General features: G+C 35.9%; 1 long non-coding RNA gene across 1 annotated transcript; it reads right to left on the reverse strand.

The window, feature by feature from the left end:
* Nucleotides 1-7,767: 7,767 nt before the first annotated feature.
* On the reverse strand, nucleotides 7,768-8,939 carry LOC144442264 (uncharacterized). Its single transcript, XR_013481623.1, has 3 exons — nucleotides 8,895-8,939; nucleotides 8,298-8,389; nucleotides 7,768-7,781 (listed from the first exon to the last, which is right to left on the reverse strand). It is a non-coding gene; the product is annotated as an uncharacterized LOC144442264 (long non-coding RNA).
* Nucleotides 8,940-22,252: the final 13,313 nt, after the last annotated feature.

Raw genomic sequence — 22,252 nt, forward strand, 5'->3', positions numbered from 1 at the left:
ATATCTCGAGGCTGATAATCAGTATAACATGTCTCGGCAGAAGAGATTTTCTCTCACCTACAAGTTAATATATGTGATTGTTCTTTTTTTCTGTCTACTTCTTATCGTTATACTATTCGCATTGGCAGGTACGTGCAACTACATATGTCCTCTATCTATTTTGGCCCCATTATGTATTTTATGGGTACTAATTATGTATAGTTATTCAATACAGTAATTCATTGCATTAAATTGCTCTAAATTTAGAACACTCTCTGGATACTCCAAAAATGAAGAGTTTAACGTTTAACTAGCAATGAAATCATAAGGTATCACTGGCAAGAACTTTCGAAAATCAATCAAAGAAAGAAATTCTCATGGAAAAGTGGACTCCTTGTTTGAGTTACTACTTTGTATGTATGTATGTATGTATGTATGTATGTATGTATGTATGTATGTATGTATGTATGTATGTATGTATGTATGTATGTATGTATGTATGTATATATATATGTATGTATGTATGTATGTATGTATGTATATATGTATGTATGTATGAATGAATGAATGAATGAATGAATGAATGAATGAATAAATGAATGAATGAATGAATGAATGAATGCACATACTACGGCAAATTTAGCTTTCCACGTCTTTGATGGTAAATTAATTTCACACGCCCTAACCAGTCAAACTGTTTGTATATCTTTACAAATATCTGTTATAATCTTTCATTTCCTTTTAACTTACCAACGTTTTAAACACTTTTTTATACAGTTAACTGGGGTGACGAAAAGACAATTAACAGGTAAGTAGTGGGTGGCAGCGGCTGATATGAATCAAATTATGATGACGAATAATCATGATGGTGCTAGTATTGCTTTGACTATTTCACAATGTCTCTATACCTTGTTACTTTTCCACACCACAAACCTAAGTTACATCCCAGGGGTACTAATGGTAAGGGTATATATACATATGCATCGCAGTTTTGACCTCCGTTTCACTCATGTAAACTTTTTACTCCCGATTTTTTTTAAAGTTGGACCTCCTATTTGAAAGCATGTACGAGCTTCGACACCATATTTTTGACAACTGTGGTTTCCAAGTTGCGGATTTTCGAAATTGTCCGAGATTTTTCATAATTTATGCTTGCTGAAGACTAGTATTTTTCTTCACTCAGTCGATAAGATACTCGTGACCTAAGGGTTTTGTCAATGCTCGTCTAGTGACTCCTAGTGACAAGGCCCCTTAGGTCACTCAGTACTTTCTTTGTAACATTGCGGAATAATATCTAATTGTTTAGTAATGTTATATATATATATATTTCTTTCTTTCTTTGTTTTGTTTGTTATAGTGGTGGACAGACAACATTTAACTTGCAAACCTCTATCGAAGGGAATGGACCAATATAACGATTATCTTGCAGCCGAAAGAGAAAGTTTACGAACTACAAAAACACTCGTCAAACTAAAATACTGTTATGCTGCGTGCTTGACGCCCTCTGTGTCCATTTTTTCATTAACACTAAATCACAAAGTGGTATACTATAAGTCCAGACATAATGATGGAATCCACCTATCTAGGGAGATAATGATGAAAACACCCATTCCAGAATTCGAATTTAAACTGGGTAACATTTTCGCTCCGAAAGTATTATGATTATTATGATATGATTATGTGAAGAGCTTTGAGCGGTCATATATGTTTTACTTTTAAAGTATTGACATATTTATAATGTAGTCAATTTTCATTATTATTCGAGTATTTGTCCAAAAACTTGATTGAACTGGTGTGAGAAGTAAGTTATTTCTATAACCAGACCTACCAATTTCATTTAGTTTGTTTTAGTTTGTATATTTTACTCCAATATTTCTTCTTAATTTATGCTATTGTTTGCTATACATTTTATATTTACCTGTTATTATATGGTAGTTAAATGTATTATATTTATATTACATTAATGTCATGGTAACCACACACATGTCAATCATTTTGATAATTTGTTAATCTATATGTTAAACAATAAATTATTCAGAACTGATTGTCAGAGTATTTTTATTACTTCATGCCTGTATCAAAACACTTCAACTGATTTTAATTACGATGTATGTTGATAACCAACATGAACATGTTGTTAATTTTCGTTTCGGTAATCCTATGCGAATAAATCTGGCTTGGGGAAGAGACTACACTGTCCTGGCTGTGCACTGTACGTGTAGTACTCGGACTGGAAAAGTTATTATATCGAATATGATTTCAATCGCAGGGAAAGCGCCGGTCAATCGTTTGCAGCAATCAGTAAAGTGGGTTTAAGGTCTGCTGTGTGGTCTTGTTTATTCATTTGAATTGCTGTGACGTAACGTAATGCTATTGGCAACAATTAGGTTAGTTTCAGTAATAGAGCATAGTAATAGAAGAAGTTTAGGTTCTATAACGGATATTTAACTAGCGCCCTCTTTGGCATTTGAACACAAATAATCGTTTCTGGTAAAGTTGAAATGCTCTGGAAAAATTCGGATCTTTGCATGAACAGAATGATGATTCATTAATTACAATAGGGTAGACGTAACTATCTAACCTTTAACCTTCGTTTTTGAGAAAGGGTTATTGCTTGAAACGTGATGGGAACTTTCCTTCTTAGAAAGCTATTCGACCTACGTTTGTACACCTCATTTAATACAGTATTAGCAGTATTTATTTATTCACTGTATACTTCTTTGATATGTGTTGGTGTAGACACTTGAATCGTACCCCATGTACAAAACAAAATCGTTGAAAAGTGACTGATAGAATTAAACAATGCAGGTATATGCACAACAAAACAAATGACATTGAGTAGCCAACTTGTACTTTGCACATTAATTTGATATTTATTTGAAACATAACAAAAACACTTTGAAAATGCTATTCAATAATTATAACACAATACTCAAAGCCGCCAATAAACCCTCTGTATACGTGTGTGAACAGCTGTGAGGCAGATAATACCTAGCATTATAATCAAACTTGACTCAAACACAAAATTCTTTATTGTAAGGACTTTCTTTTATTGGTAAAATTTGGATCAAACGTTAGAAAACGTGAATTTGTTCTTTTTTAGATTCCTGACGTAGGTCCTTTGTACAGAGCCGAAACTTACAAATACAAGTCTATTGACTATAGCATGATCTGATATTTGTGCCAGGATTGATTGAAATCAACCCACGCACTTCTAAGATACAGGTGATAACGGAAAGACGCACGCACGGGGACTATAAATGTTTTTAATTCAACTTCATTGGGAGCAAGTTCTTTATTTTATATTGAACTCGTCATTAGATTGTCTGAATCATTTGCAGGAAAGGTTTGTTGTAGTGTTGCAAGGAGCAATGTATATAAGAGAAACATAACTGTACAGTTACTGGGGCTTTGATTCTTTCGTATAACCTAACACCATCCTGGTGTCCAGAAGCCACCGTAATTCATCGGATCAGCAGCTGGATCTTCATCTCCTTCACCTTCTATCATCGGAGGTATTTCATCAAGAAAAGTATCTATCTTCTGCTGCAGTTCAAGTACTATTGCTTTGTACTCTGGCTCTTCAGCTAGATTGGTAGTTTCTAAAGGATCATCTGAAAAGGAAAGTCACCTATGTCAGTTACATAACGGTCAGGACAGGAACATAGACGACCATATACATTAGTTATCGATAACATAGCTATGGCAAATCATGATATTGTCGCAGTAATATTGATTACATAATTATTGAAAATGTTCTATGTCTTTGCATATGAAAATTCCACTCATCAAATGTCGAAAAATGTTAAACTTTTGAAATGCCAAAGATGTCATTTCTACTGTGATATTAGCAATTATCAAGAACTGACTATATAGTCTTTGATATTAACCTACCTTTCACATTGAACAAATAAGTAGTATTTATGTTCAAAGGACCAAGTTCAACATCTGGCACAGGTGCATTTTCGTCCTCTGGAGGTGCAGCCCATCCATCTGGAAATGGTAGAGTCAAACATATTTGAAGAGCATCATTTGAATTTTAGTAACAAGGCCGTCAATGAGTCATTCACTGAATGGATTCATTTTTTGATGGTCTTACTGTTGTGACATGGATATTTCTTTGATTTGTTTTCCGTCATCTACGTTGTTAACGTTTATACCTAAATAAGATTTATTTATTTGCGGGAGTACACTTGCGTCAGTAAATTGCTTTAGTCTTTTGGGTTTCTTCTCTTCTTTCTGTTCATATTGTTAAATCCAGATACCCTGTACATTTTTATACAGTCTATATCAACACACACACATCTACATCTATTCATATTTTACAAGATATATATCTGTTTGTTTTTGTGTCCCTCGTACCATCAACTTGCATTTATGTTTGTCAGTTCAAGGGACTATGATCAGTTACCAGGCAAATGCACCTCGTTGGTCCTCTCTGGGATTCTTAATTTTCATCTCCAGTTACTTTCACTGACCGCATTATGTATATCTTTGAGAATGGAATAAAGGATTGGTCCATCTAATATTAATAAAACACACCTTTCCGATTACGCTCATTGCCAAGTAACGGTCTTATACCTTCCATATATTTGTAATCTCCAGATCTTTGAAATTCAATCAAGAAAAGAGTATTGTCGTATTATTATTTATGAAATGTTTTTCCCAAACACAAACTTGAAAGTTGTTGCCTGAAATTATCGACTACACACTTCAGTCTTTGGCAACAGATTGGCTCACTATTCAGAATAAAATGTACCATCTGATATTGTCTCTAGGAATATTTCTCATTCCCGTAGAATCATCTCAAAAGTGTCTTAATCAAAATAAAAATGTAAATATAGTGGGAAAGATATATAATTAAGTTTTACACCTTAGGCTGTTTATGCTAATTATATTCTTGTAGTTAGAAAAAGATATGACACGTGTTGTGTTGTGTTGTCAACCAATCACAATAATGAGACTGGACATTCAGTCAAATGAATGAAGTGAAAAGAACAAATTAAACTAATCGACTGAGATTAAATGACAAACCTGATCGAAGCACCATCGGTTGGATGAGTATGGATGAAAAATTCTGTACGTTTGGTTGGTTCGCCATTACAGAGAGTGTCCCATTGGTTGACACCGTCTATTTGTGAATCTAGGATTACATTAGAAATCAGTTAAGAGTCTGGGCTCATAAAACATCATACACAATCAATTGTTACATGTTAATGCCTGATTTGACAACAATGCAATTATAATTGTTAAAGTTTAAAGGTGCGGATCGCCGATTGGTTGCTTAAGTACATACTATCATTTATTGTAAACATTTATTATAGGTACAATATTATTAGCTATTGTATATATTTTATTGTTTTATGTTATTTTCTCTTTTTCTGGTGAAATAAAGTTCTATTCAATTCAATTCAATTCAATTCAATTCAAGTCAAGTCAAGTCAACTCAACTCAACTCAATTCAATTCATTTCATTTCAATTCATCACGTGAAGAAAATGTTGTGATTTTGGTAAAACTGTTCGTCGCATCAGGCGTTGAAATGTAACAACGTTTGTTATAGTTTTGCCTAGTGAGACGAAGTTCATTGTCGATGTCAACTTAACTAAAAAAATTCTATTGTATTGTATTTCTTTCCCTCCTCTACTATCGAAAGGAGTGATACAAATTTACAGCTATAAGAATCGACGCACAAATATTGCTATTATTGCAAAGGAACACACATCAAAATCAGGTAGAATTTTCTCTACAGATGAAGGATGGCATCAGTTATGTGTTGTTTTGGCGCCAAAGTATGAAACCAAGCACTGTCGTCTGCCCAATGTTCTTTTTACAGTTTGTGGTCCACTTAGTGCTAGTCTGGCATCATTGAAGGTTTTAAGATATTCAAGATGGCAACTAATATGTAACATATATAAACATGAAAACAAAACAATTCAAAACATTGATGGACAGTACTGCAAAAATCTGGGTTTGGGACTCAGCTTATTCGATCTTTAATTTTCGATAGATCAAATGGGGATCTAGTCATTGAAACCTGGGTATTCCAGTCGGTAAAGAAATTTGAATTCTCAAAACTTACCAGATTCAACGCCGGCCAAATACAGCAGAGTTGGAAAGAGATCAACGACGTGAATCATCCTATGAAAATAAAGGAGCGAATATTGATCTACCATCAGCAGTGTGCACGAATTGTCTACTTTTGTCATTTACATTGTTATGTAATATTATTTCGATTTAATACATACTCATTGTTTACATATCCTGTTTTATGAAGCAATTCACTGTAGATAAAGGCGGGAACTCGGATACCGCCCTCAAATGGAGTATTTTTCCAGCCTCGTAATGGATAATTACTTCCACCCCGAGAAGGGCCACCATTCTGTAAAAGAAATAGATTTTCAAATATGTACGAGAAATCGTTGTTTCCTGGTTTCCTTTTTGCTGGTCATTTTCACCCCTTGTAAAGAGAGAGGCCATGTAGTGGGTGGGATTGTGTGTGTGTGTGCGCGCGCGATTAAATTGGGTACGTATACATGTTTGTTTACATAGCTTGACTGGTAGCATATTACAACATATTAAGCTCCCATTAATGTGAAAACAAACAAAACATCACTGTGTAAAGAGGTTACATTGTTAAACCTACGTCACTGATGAAAATAAAGATTGTATCTTTCCACATATCTTTCTGTTGTAAGGCAGTGGTTAGATTACCAACGATATCGTCTATAACAGAAACCATTCCTATATATAAAAAAAACATGTAAAAGATGTTGGTGAATTATAAACCAAACTTGTCCCATTCTGTGCAAACAGATTTGGTAAAAGGTACTCAGAACGTACCCTTTCTGGTTAGATTAAAATTATGCACTGATACATTATTTTCTAATATTTTGTCATTCAGCCAAGGAAAGTACCAAATTGTGTCGAATATGCTGTAGCAACACCTTTAGGTCAACTGAAGAAAAATATTGGAGGGTAATATAATTACACTTGCGGAAGATGTATTCAACAAAATAATTGCGCTACCCTAGTCATACTTCGAGCACTGCATATTTACACGTTTTCTCATTCGCAGCAAAGTTAGGGAAACATCTAGGTTTATGGTATTGTTAACATTATTAAATTTTCTGATGTGATGTTCTTCACCAACCAGCTTTTATTCGTCTCTGGGAGTAACTTTGTGTTTGATTTGGTAGCTGAGGATAGAGATCTCGATATTCATCTGGAACCTGTAGTAATATATAATGATGAACCATATGTAAGTATACGTTTTTGTAGGAAATACTATGCACACGAATAAACTGCTAAATGGTTTGGTGTACAGAAGATTATTCATAGAGCTTTTAATATACCATAATATTCAACACTAACATAAATTATATAATATACATACATACATACATACATACATACATACATACATACATACATACATACATACATACATACATACATACATACATTACATACATACATCCGTACGTACGTACGTACGTACGACGTACGTACACACACACACACACACACACACACACATCCATCCATCCATCCATCCAACCATCCATCCATCCATCCATCCATACATACATACATACATACATACATACATACATACATACATACATACATACATGCATACATTGCATATAGGTAGAGATGTGCTTATAAGTATCGAAAATTATCGACCTTTCTTCTTACCTGCAAAGGACTATGTGGTAGTGGAGTTGCCATATACAAGAACAGTGGGATATTAGGATTGTGATTCTCGATTACTTTATTGGCTCTTTCGTTCAGTAAAAACTGAAATATAAATGAGGAAAATCAAATATGCACTTGGTACCTACATATACATGGGACACCTAATATAAGTATTACGAGTAAAACATGGCTATGATGTATGATATATACTTAAAAGATGCAGTTATTTCGATAAACATGAAACCATACTACTTGAGTTATAGACATCTAAACTGGGCTTCTAGTTTGTAAAGTTTACAATTTTTTTTTATGTTGGAGATTACAATCACAAAAACTTAAACAGTTGTTACAACGTTGTATTACAATGACGTAACTAGGACTATGGGACAAGACAAGAATTGTCTCTGTCGGAAATGGAAATGGAAATAAAATACTACTTTGGTTTACAATTATCAAGGTCACGAATTTCCCCTTGACGAACTTCTTATCATTTGCATGTCAGAATTATGAAATAGAATAATGAGGTGGTTTTTTATTTTCTCAGTACTTAAACGACAAGACCATTTAATACATAATAGTTTGTATTGCTAGCAAGTATTTCATTAAATTAATACTCACTGGTAAATATGTACCATTGGTGTAAGTAACATGTCCAGTGTTGTCAAAGAAATCAAGACCAGTTGTAGACACCTCATTCTCATCATGGGTATCTACAAATGTTGATGAAAGGAAATTGTTTTTGTATCAATAGACTTGATGTATCTCATAGATGCTGTTATGGCTATATTTCTATGCTACTATTGAAGTCTCGACGTAATGGGGGAGGAATACTTGCAATAATGATCATGATTGGTGGATGAAAATGTCTATAAACGTGTGGCTCATCCAGATTGGTTGTATGGCAATACCTTAAATCAATTATAAAGCTCATCTTGATTGGTTTCAATTTGTCACCAATACCCTAAATGACTTACCAAGCTAATTCCGATTGGCTCTACGACAATACCTATTATTATCTGGCTTTTGAGTAATTGTATTTATGTGTCAATATTAATTATGATTTTAATTGACAGTCTTCATATTGTTTCTATGACAAAATGTTGTTCTGCTTCCACCACGTACTATAGGTACCACCTGAATCAAGGATTACAAAAATATTATCGGAAAAGACACATTTGATATTCGAACAAATCTACCTTTCGATGATATACTTACACGTTGCAGTAAAGGTCTGTTCGTAATAATCAACAAATGGCGATAAAAAGCCATAGAACGAATCGAAACCACGCCAAAATGGGGTATAGTCCCACTCACAGGCGCCCAAATGCCACCTGAAAGAAGTCGTGTATTAAAACTTTTTTGTGTGTGTGAAGTCCCTTATGTTTTCTATGTGGTTTTATGTCGGTAAGAGATGACAAACTATTTCTAACTTCTAACCTGGTTCGTAATGATATATGCTAATACAGACAAGCTTCCTGGTCTGTCATGCTAATAAAGAGGTCACGTGATCAATGCTGCCACAATACAAACCAGTGAAACCTATAACAGCCGGTTTAACAGTCATCTTACCAATTTTGCTACATTTTATCATCTGCTCTCCTCAAAATATTAGGTACAATGTTTTGCGTTTTAATCCTTTTACGGTTGCAGATTGGCAAGGGGTGGCCAAGGTAAAGAATATGTTACAATGTCACTGACGGACAACCATTTATTTCCGGTTTAATGACTGGCTTTTATTGTTTTTAGATCAATTCATTTGACAACTGCATATACAGTTATATTTACACGCAAGATGTTGTCATATAACATTAGCACACGTTCATCATTGCGATATGCTGCAAAGGTGTAAAACAACATATAAATACTGTATGTCTTACTTGCCAACAAGGTGGTTAGAATAACCATTTTCTTTTAGTTTCTCGGACAACAACGTAAAATTTGGAGACAGATAAATCGGCTCCATGGGATCAATAACGACATTCTGGAAAATGGAGAAAATTAAGAAAATCAATTATTGAGCCCTGAACGTCATCTGAGTGAAAATACTATTCAAATATTAATACTTTAGATAAATCCAACATGTATCCGTAATTACGACTGTACAAACAAACAAACAAACAAACAAACAAACAAACAAACAAACAAACAAACAAACAAACAAAGGATTACTAAAACAGACCATTGGCACAGTGCAAACACTGACAATAAAAACGATATAAATGCACTCAATGGACAGTGAAGCAAGACTGGGTATACATGCAGTCAATGGACAGCAGGCAATGGAAAGCGAAGCAAGACCGAGTATATACAGTCAATGGGCAGCGAAGAAAGACTGGGTATGCAGTCAGTGGACAGCAAAGCACGACTGGGTATACATGCAGTCAATGGACAGCAGTCAATGGACAGCGAAGCAAGACTGGGTATACAGTCAATGGACAGCGAAGCACGACTGGGTATACAGTCAATGGACAGCAAAGCACGACTGGGTATACATGCAGTCAATGGACAGCAGTCAATGGACAGCGAAGCAAGACTGGGTATACAGTCAATACAGTCAATTGACAGCGAAGCAAGACTGGGTATACAGTCAATACAGTCAATGGACAGCGAAGCACGACTGGGTATACAGTCAATGGACAGCAAAGCACGACTGGGTATACATGCAGTCAATGGACAGCCGTCAATGGACAGCGAAGCAAGACTGGGTATACAGTCAATACAGTCAATGGACAGCGAAGCAAGACTGGGTATACAGTCAATACAGTCAATTGACAGCGAAGCAAGACTGGGTATACAGTCAATACAGTCAATGGACAGCGAAGCACGACTGGGTATACAGTCAATGGACAGCAAAGCACGACTGGGTATACATGCAGTCAATGGACAGCCGTCAATGGACAGCGAAGCAAGACTGGGTATACAGTCAATACAGTCAATTGACAGCGAAGCAAGACTGGGTATACAGTCAATTGACAGCGAAGCAAGACTGAGTATACAGTCAATACAGTCAGTGGACAGCGAAGCAAGACTGGGTATACAGTCAATACAGTCAATTGACAGCGAAGCAAGACTGGGTATACAGTCAATACAGTCAATGGACAGCGAAGCACGACTGGGTATACAGTCAATGGACAGCAAAGCACGACTGGGTATACATGCAGTCAATGGACAGCAGTCAATGGACAGCGAAGCAAGACTGGGTATACAGTCAATACAGTCAATTGACAGCGAAGCAAGACTGGGTATACAGTCAATACAGTCAATGGACAGCGAAGCAAGACTGGGTATACAGTCAGTGGACAGCGAAGCAAGACTGGGTATACAGTCAATACAGTCAATTGACAGCGAAGCAAGACTGGGTATACAGTCAGTGGACAGCGAAGCAAGACTGGGTATACAGTCAATACAGTCAATTGACAGCGAAGCAAGACTGGGTATACAGTCAATGGACAGCGAAGCACGACTGGGTATACAGTCAATGGACAGCAGTCAGTGAACAGCAAAGCACGACTGGATATACAGTCAATGGACAGCGAAGCAAGACTTGTTATACAGTCAATGGACAGCGAAACAAGACTGGGTATACATATACCGTTAGAAAAGTAACTTGAACACACTTTTATAATGTTACTATAATGTAAGTGTGCGTATGTAAATTGCATCAATCTTACTTTAACATGACTTTAGTAGTAATGAACAGTGTTACCGATGAACAGTGCTATAAAACTTAAAAAACCAAAAAACGTGTTGTTCATGCATAGTGTAAGTGTTTGGCCCAAGTTAACCCAAATACATTGAAGTATTCAATACATATATCAAACCATCTCACCTGAAATCCTGTTCTCATTGGATAGAGTCCTGTCAGCAAAGCTATCCTGGACCTGAAGGTACATATTGGACATTGTTACAGAAGGAAAACTATATATATATATAATCAAAGTAGGTTGGTTGGAACTTGAGGTGCTTGGTTGTAACTCCGAGTTTCACGCTCAATGCGTTCATCAGTTGTCTGATGAACGCATTGAGCGTGAAACTCGGAGTTACAACCAAGCACCTCAAGTTCCAACCAACCTACTTTGATTATTTATTCCCGCCCTGCTTACCCAAGCATCGAGCATTCTATTCTACGAGTTTGATACTATTTACTATATATATATATATATATATATATATATATATATATATATATATATATATATATATATATATATATATATATATATATATATATATATATATATATCTGTAAATAATCACAAACCTTAATTAATGTATACCATTATCGACACCGACATAGCACTCTGTAGGGTTTTCTGTTCGCATACTTTACAAATATACTTTGCCATTCATTTTAATTAGACAATCTGCACAATTTTTGCAATATGAAACAAACTGCAAAGTAAACAGACCATTGGCATTGTGCAAACATGCAGTATGAAACAAACTGCAAAGTAAACAGACCATTGGCATTGTGCAAACATGCAGTATGAAACAAACTGCAAAGTAAACAGACCATTGGCATTGTGCAAACATGCAGTATGAAACAAACTGCAAAGTAAACAGACCATTGGCATTGTGCAAACATGCAGTATGAAACAAACTGCAAAGTAAACAGACCATTGGCATTGTGCAAACATGCAGTATGAAACAAACTGCAAAGTAAGTTAATGTGGGAATATTAAGATGAAATCCGGCATCATTCTTGGTTAGACCATAGACCCTCCACCAACATGTTAACAGTCTATGGTTAGACATGTCTTTTTCTCTATATTCAGATTCTGTAACTATGGTAAATTAACTTACGGTGTACATCGTTGCATCACGTATGTATTATTCAGAATAACTCCTCTTCTTGCGAGGTTATCAATCTTTGGTGTCTGTATGAAATCACTATTCCAACCAATATCATTCATTCCTGGAATAACGTTAGTGATGATAAAAATTAAAATGAAAAGAAACAAGAATTTTTTTTCACATTTAACAAATCCATTACAAAGGCAAATCATTTGTTATATTTACATAAAAATTATATAGTGAAATCCACGGATTCCGAAGACAAACATGTTTAACTATTAACAAACTATAACCTAATTTTTAGATTTTTTTTCAGCAATTATACATTTCACCCTAAAAATTAATGCGGTCGGAGTGATCAACTCGCAATCGTGGATGTTCTTTTTTTTGGCCTTTTATTCCTTAAATTGTCAACGGTCCGTTATATTAGCATTACATACGTACAACACGGCTTGATCTATAATGTTATATCGATATTGTTGGGTTGTATATACTTACCCATATCATCTGTTAACACCAGAACAATGTGAGGGGGCTTCTTCGGTTTACTACAAGTGGGTCCTGGAACTGAATACATAGAGTAAACGGTTACTATTCATTTTCAACTTTTATGAGAGTAAAACCGAACACTTCCACCCCGTGAAAGCACTTGGAATTATAAACTGCTATTTCCATTAACAGCTTAAATAACAACAGAAATATATCTTTGTGCCTTATGTTTTACGTACCTGTTTTGAGAGGCATATATGACAAAGTACTCTGACCTTTTTACAAGCGATATATTCGAATTTACAGGCCTGCGGGACGGGACCAATATAACCACACGGTTCGTTTTGGCAAAGTACGGATTGACACACCATAGCACACATTTACACACTCAAAAAAGTAATTTTACCTTCTTCCGTAGGTTCGATGATAGGTGGACACGTGACTTTCTCTTCTCCCCAGTCAACTGAATGAAATTAAGAGGAAATATATATATATATATATATATATATATATATATATATATATATATATATATATATATATATATATATATATATATATATATATAATACCATAGAAATATCAAAGTTTACCACTACACAGTTTATCTTATCAATGTTTGTAATACATGTACCTCAATTATATATAATGATTGCACTCTTTCCCATGGTAACCATGGTAACAAAGTAGTCCTTTACCATACATTGTAATATTTAGTCAAGGAATGCTATTTTCAAGGAACATTAATAGTTTATATAAAAAGTTATTAGATGTGATTTTTCGGAAGATCAATCTGATGGAACGTTGGTTCGAAATTTCAAAATGAACAAAAGTGACAGTAATGGTCGCATCATTTCATCTGCATGATATCAGAACAATTTGAAAATGAGTCAGATGACATTAATTATAACCATTCGCCTTAGTATCAAAATGCTTATTTCCCATGGATGTATTAGGGAGACTTCCTAATACATCCATGTTAGTTCATACTTAATTCAGCCTCTATTAATTTATGATAGTAAACATGTTTGTTAAGTGGCCTTGTCCAAATAACACCGAAGAGATGTGTTCATCTAGACAATCGTTAGGTTAGGGTTATAACGATCAATAAGTTTATCAAAGGTTTCACCTCGACTTCAAAGTTGGATGAGTGATACCATCAATGAAATATAGTCAATTGATTAGGTAATGTCATTTGACAATTATTTTGATATAAGTCCAAATAACCACTTGATCGTACCTAGTATGTATAGATTACCGAGATTAATTAAAAAGAAATATCAAACTTGAAAAGTCGAACTTTCCAAATGCGACTGTACAAACTAGGTGAACCCTCTATTTCTAGAGTAAGTGTGCATGAATCGCTCATGTATTACAAATGAGGAATAGACAAACACGTTGTGCAAAAGAATTCAAGAAAAACAAGTAGACCCGCCGAAACGCTCGTACATTGATCAACTATGATGCAATTTAGATAATGGCTTGCTGCGGTTGACGTCTATGTCGCCATCCTATTTACCATGTTGGGAGAACAATGAACAACAGTCTGTCTGTCTGTCTGTCTTGTCATATTTCTGGATGAGGTGTTTTTTCCTGTTAATAACAAAGACGTCACATCACCACCATACGTAAGTCATTTGCTTATTTGTATGAAGTCTTTCGTAAATCATGTAATTGTCTGTACCGAAAATACTTTTTATTTCAGCATTCCTAGTTACTGGCTATGTTTTCTTAGCATGTGACTCCCAGACGCGCATGCTTGATTCGGGCGACCTTTCAGATCACTGTGAATAACAATACATGGGTATCGGGCCATGGCCTTTTACCTCGACACTTCGAATATCAACGTAATATATTGGATCCTTTACTGATGGCATGGCATGCAACCAACAACACAATAGTACATCTCTGTCTACAATCATAGCTAGTGAAGGGTTCTTGATCTCTATTGTGAACTTTGACTCAGAGGTACACAATTTATGATAAAAGTTGTGATTTATGATTAACTGTAGTGTCAATCTACTGATGGAAATATAGGACATTCGAAATGTAAGAAGACATAACAGCTTGGAATACATCGCCAACACCATAACACGAACAAAAAAAGTCAAAGTATATATAGCTTCATCTGTTCGTTAGGAAAACAAAATGACAGAGATTTACCTGCAAATGCCAGTACAAGGCCTATAGCAATTACAATGGCTGCAAGAACAACACCAATCACTATCCAACGGCATTTTGTAGATGTAGCAGATTTCCTACCAGACTTTTCTAATTCAAAATCTCCTTTACCGTTCATTTCTCCACAAACAAATCGAAATATATGTAGCCTGCGATGTCTGCTTCAGAAATCATTGGCATAAAATGACGTCTATCACGTGACCAAACTAGTTAACGTTTAACTGTATTCAAACTTACCTATGATTTATATAATGTAGTGAAAACATTGGACAGTAGAGGGCAGTACTCATATAGATGAGAGATTTTAATATATCATAACTTGCAAAGTAGTTGCTTCATTTACAGCTGATATACCAAAAACATTAATCATACAACCAGAGGGAAAATTATGTATACTATATTCCATATAATTTCTTAAGAGAATAGATGCTGATTGTATATAACATTCTCATGACAAGTATGAGCTTTTTAATCGAAGTTCAAACACGTAGAAGAATACTGTCTAACCGTAGACAACAAGTACACGCACACACACACCCATCCATCCATCCATCCATCCATCCATACATACATACATACATACATACATACATACATCCATCCATCCATCCATCCATCCATCCATCCATCCATCCATGCATGCATGCATGCATACATACATACATACATACATACATACATACATACATACGTCCATCCACCCATCCATCCATCCATCCATCCATCCATCCATCCATCCATACATACATACATACATACATACATACATACATACATACATACATACATACATACATACATACATACATACATACATACATACATACATACAGTCATTTCATATGGCAATACATATCAACGGTCATCACCAATGCAAAGGTTGTTGAACTACTCAAACTTTTCATCACCAAAAGTTTCAAATCTCGCCATTGAGAGGAACACTGGTGGTATTTACAATAGTCAGCTGTACCTCAATGAGACACTTTCGTTTCTGGCATATGTCCTATTAACAAGTATGTTGCCGTCAAGCATCTAATTTCGTCAGATATCGCCGAATTATAGACACACAGTTCCAACCTCTGAAGCTGTATTCGTATCGAGAGGTCACCAAAAGTACGGATAAATCATAGATGGAGGCGGGTTCCATCTTATAAACGAAGAAGACTGCGAGGAGAATTAATGATATCGCACTGTCTATATGTTTAATCACAGATGTAAATTCCACAACTTTATGATATAAATTGTTTTTCATTTTTACGTGCTGAAATTAACGTCCACAGCAATCACCATGACATGACAGAATAATGTTATCTAGATATAATAATCGTTCAAAGGTACACATTCCTACATATACATGATACATGATATACCTACAAGTGTTTACTTACATTATCAATACTTGCCCAAAGTCTTTCATAATTTTGACATCATAAGTCGTAATCAGTCAGTAATGTCGAGACGTCACGTGGATCAGAAGTATGATCCTGCTGCACTGACGTTATCGTATTCAGGCGATTTTCCAAGTAGACGTCGTTGACTAGAGTTCTGTTTGTTTGTTTGTTTGTTTGTTTGTTTGTTTGTTTGTTTGTTTGTTTGTTTGTTTGTTGAGAAATGAATGGTAAAGGGAATTTCGAATTAGAAGGTTCTGGTATGAAGTCTGCCACATCAACAAAAGGTCGCTGGATAGTGATTGGTGTTCTTTTGGTCGCCATTGCAATTGCTATTGGCCTTGTACTGGCATTTGCAGGTAACTTTCTGTCATTTTTCCCCAACCAACAGATGAATCTGTAAACACCTATGTTTTGGTGTTGATTTAGTATTCCAATATTACGTTTCGATTTCTCTACAAATTGTGCCACTTGACTTGAACTTTTGAACTTGATGCTGATACATTTAATAATGTACTTCTAACGACAGACAGACATGCAGTCAGTCAGTCAGTCAGTCAGTCAGTCAGTCAGTAAGACAGACAGACAGACAGACAGACAGACAGACAGACAGACAGACAGACAGAGATGGATGGATGGACAGCTATCTGTAATTTTCATTTTACATTCTCACGTAATACTGATACATGTCAGCGTACTAAACACACACACACACACACACACACACACACACACACACACACACACACACACACACACACACACACGAAACTTAAGAATAACTACCGGAGCAATAGAGCCGACAATGACTCAGTACAGTATTTGGAAAATCCCGTTGCAATATGCGTGATTAGAATTGGGTCAAAGGTGACTCCTTTCTATAACTACAATAGTCGCAATAGCATACTGTTCTTTACATGTGCGGAACTAGCGACATTCAGAATTGTTAGCCTCTGCTGGAAGTACTTTCATTTCAGGTACTTCCGGTCACGAGTAATCAGCTAGAGTACGTACGTTCCTGTGAAGTTGGTCAGAAGCACATTTTCACCGTATATCTGGACTGGTATCGTGACGTCATCAAATTTACAGATAAATCATAAGTGTACTTGTTCCTTTATATCATTTATAAACGGAAGATGACGGCAAGGAGGACGTCGACCTTACTACATGCTATCGCATTGTGTGTGTTTGTCGCAGGTAAAGTTGCTACGCTCTTACATGGCTGATTTAACTTGTGCAGCAATCACACTTTCGAAAATAGCAGATACTACGAAAGATCAGCAGATCAGTAGTATGATAGATCGTGAAAATATGTATTGCACTTCATAGACCTAGAAATAGCTACATAGGCATGCACAACGTTTTCTCATTTCATTATGATACTTCGGCACAGTATGTACCGTAGGTTAGTCTATACAATGCCAAGACGTTCACGTCAATGCGATTACACTGCAAAGATCAATGTATTGGTTACTTGATCAATTTTCTTATTCAAATGTTGTCCTTCACCTGAGATGAAGAGGTCATCTTGCTCCTTTGCTGACATACGCTCTTTAACCTTTAACCTTTGACACGATGACATCATGGTTATTCCCGTACTAGAAGGAGCGTCAAGAATGAAACACAATTCAATTCTACAGCGTTTATGTAGAAAAATAAAAAATATTTATGTATTGATAAACATAAAGGACAGGTTCATTAAACCACAGACAAGTACTTGTCTGTAGTTAAACAGGTATGTGGTAGCATAGAAACCCCGGAATCAAGAATCCGGATTCGTAATTTTATCTTATTTTTGAAAACAAAGACAGTCTTCAGTAACACAATATGACGCTAATGTAAACTATAACTACAGTATCGTCGGATCACAGTCTGGAATGAGGTTGCTATCATTCTTTTCTGTCGGGGGTGGGGGGTGGAAAAGTCTATGTACGTATATCTAGAATCCGTTCACCTCAGTCACTATATTGCATGCAAACGGTAAATGCAAAATACTGAATCCTTGTCTTTAGATAACATTAGACAACATGCAATGACATTAATAAGTACAATGGTATAGCTAGAAAGTAAAGTTATGGTTAGCTATGTGTGATCTCCACGCAAGTAATTATGAAAAAAAAACTATTTACATCGACAAACATGTCAACATTCTGAAGTTGGTTCATACATATGAGTTTTACGAGAAATTCATTTAGTCCTAGAGAAAACATAAGATATTTGTTTGAGCAGAATGTAACCGATAGATTTTCAATAATTGTGTCAACCATTAAAACCCATAATTCGTTTCATCCCAGGATGCGCCGGTAGAATTCTGTATACACAAGATGACTATATGAGTGAAGATAACCCAGACTGTGGACTGTCAGAGATGTCACCGTGTAGGACAATACGATATTGTTTGGAAAACAGAACCCAGAACAATGACGTCATTAGACTCCTACCAAATCCGAATAACGCACCATACGAAGAATGTAGCGAAAACACTATTCGAATTTCAGGCAATGTAAGTCTAGAGGGCGCTGTTTGGAATATTTCTATCGTCTCTTCCTGCTACAACGAGAATGCTCTCTTTACAGTTGATGGTCAAAGTTATGGATCAGAGACTGTGGTAAACGTTAAACAGCTTACAATTACGGAGTTCGAATCTCTGTTTATGGTACGAGACGCCCATATACACCTTGAAAATATTACATTGGATTTAATTAACACTATTGTTGCCGACAAGCCAAAATCCAACTGTTCATACATGACACTTTCGGTTTTGCAAACTCGATATACAGGCAATTTTGATCTTAGCTTCCCTTCCTCTGTATATCTACAATCATGCATCAATACATCTATTGTGTTAATTAATGATGTATTTCTGAACTTCAATATACTAATTGACATTGAACCTGAAACCCGTTATAGTCCTGTATATTTCTATGCAGATAACGTAACTTTTTCTGCGAGTATCGAATTTCTAAATGTATATGGAATGAGTATGTATGGCTTTATCAATGCAAATGTATTCTTCAGTAACTGCATTTTTGAGAACGTATGCTCATTAAGTATTTTCAATGTGAATATAAGTAGTAATGAAAAAAGTTCCTTTAGGTTTCATAATGTAACATTCAGTGAAAATATGGTAGATGACACTCTTGTTGGTTTTATATTTAATGACAATTCTTACGTAGAATTTTCAGAATGCATTTTTCAAAATAATCTTGCGAATGGGGTTCATGGACCTTTGTTCCTACATAAGCGTTTTGGCCTCCATGGGGAGTACTCTACGGTGAATATTCATAACACAATATTTATTGACAATGTTTTCTCATCTGAAGTGGGCAGTGGTGGCGCCATTGATGTGTACGGTGTTAAAGTCTCTCTGCAGAATGTCACCTGTCAAGGAAACGCGGCTCCAGATCACGGAAGTACAATCTCTGTAAAGGATAGCACCATTCACATGAATGATGTTACTATTATTGATTCCATAAACCAAACTTCTAAGATTGGTGATGTTATCTATGCAGACACATCTACTGTTTATATTACAAATAGTGTTCTGTATTCCAAGAACACTGCCAAGCTTGATCGCGTGAACTACATTGTATTACTTACATACGGAACGTATCATATCAATGGTTTATCAGTGAATTGTCCAGTTGGATCACAGCTAGACGTGTTCACAATCAGAGATGTGGTGAATGACACTCTAAGTAGCTGGTATTATTCTTGTCAACGCTGTAGCCCTGGTCAATTCACACTAGACCATGGCTATATGGAAGGTCAAAATGTCCATAATGTCACGTGCAAACCCTGTCCATATGGTGCTCAATGTTTGGAAGTTCAACCCATAGCCAAGCCTGGATTCTGGGGATACGAAACTGACGAACAAGGAAGTCCTACAGTCGAAATGATTCAGTGTTATCCTGGGTATTGTTGTAAAGATAAGGGAACCTGTGAATCATTTGACTCTTGTCAACCTAACAGAAATGGGACATTGTGTGGTCGTTGCAAACAAGGATTTTCTGAGTGTTTGTTTTCAACAGAATGTATCCAAGATGACAAATGTGTGTCTGACTATTTCTGGCCACTTGCTGCTCTTTACACCTGTGCTTATTTCATCTTCATATTGTACAATGGGGATATTACATCTTTTGTTCAAAAACAGTCGTCAATGCTGGTACAAAATCTTCTGAAGCTGACAGAAAAATGCCAATGCTATTCTACAAATAAACGTGACAGTCACAGTGAAGCAACTGAAACCGCCAATTTGATTGGTGATCGTGAAAATGAAAGTTTGTCAGGAAGCCACTATAACACATCTACTTCAATACAGAGTACGAGGTCAAAGGTTAACCATGAACTCATTGAAGAACGGTCAACAGATTCCCCACTCGATACTGGTGAATGTGGTGGTGGTGGTGGTGGTGGTGGTGGTGGTGGTGGTGGTGGCGGCGGCGGTGGTGGTGGTTACCTTGACATTTTCTTTACTTATCATCAGATAGCCCTCCTATTACAAATCCATCTAGTCGATGAAGATGGTGTATCCAAATTTGAAAAATACGTCACAAGGAGCGTCATTGGCGTTGTTTATTTTCACATTGGAGTTATTTACACGTCAGTCTGTCCTTTTCCTGGTTTGACACCGATTACAAAGTTGTTATTTAAGAATTCATTACCTGCATCTTTCTATGTTCTCATTTCACATACATACATACATACATACATACATACATACATACATACATATGGCAATACATATCAACGGTCATCACCAATGCAAAGGTTGTTGAACTCCTCAAACTTTTCATCACCAAAAGGCCCTACTCAGAAAATTTAAAAGTTTCAAATCTCGCCGTTGAGAGGAATACTGGTGGTATTTACAATAGTCAGTTGTACCTCAATGAGATATTTTCGTTTCTGGCATGTCCTATTAACATGTACGTTGCCGTCAAACATCTAATTTCGTCAGATATCGCCGAATTATAGACACACAGTTCCAACCTCTGAAGCTGTATTCGTATCGGGGGGTCACCAAAAGTACGGATAAATCATAGATGGAGGCGGGTTCCATCTTATAAACGAAGAAGACTACAAGGAGAATCAATGATATCGCACTGTCTATATGTTTAATCACAGATGTAAATTCCACAACTTTATGATAAATTGTTTTTCATTTTTACGTGCTGAAATTAACATCCACAGCAATCACCATGACATGACATGCATTGAAAGATTTGCCAACGGAATTCATCAACAGAATAATGTTATCTAGATATAATAATCGTTCAAAGGTACAAATTCCTACATATACATGATACATGATATACCTACAAGTGTTTACTTACATTATCAATACTTGCCCAAGTCTTTCATAATTTTGACATCATAAGTCGTAATCAGTCAGTAATGTCGAGACGTCACGTGGATCAGAAGTATGATCCTGCTGCACTGACGTTATCGTATTCAGGCGATTTTCCAAGTAGACGTCGTTGACTAGAGTTCTGTTTGTTTGTTTGTTTGTTTGTTTGTTTGTTTGTGGAGAAATGAATGGTAAAGGGAATTTCGAATTAGAAGGTTCTGGTATGAAGTCTGCCACATCAACAAAAGTCCACTGGATAGTGATTGGTGTTCTTTTGGTCGCCATTGTAATTGCTATTGGCCTTGTACTGGCATTTGCAGGTAACTTTCTGTCATTTTTCCCCAACCAACAGATGAATCTGTAAACACCTATGT

The sequence above is a fragment of the Glandiceps talaboti genome, chromosome 11, assembly GCF_964340395.1.
Source record: "Glandiceps talaboti chromosome 11, keGlaTala1.1, whole genome shotgun sequence".
In the NCBI taxonomy this organism is placed as follows: Eukaryota; Metazoa; Hemichordata; class Enteropneusta; family Spengelidae; genus Glandiceps; species Glandiceps talaboti.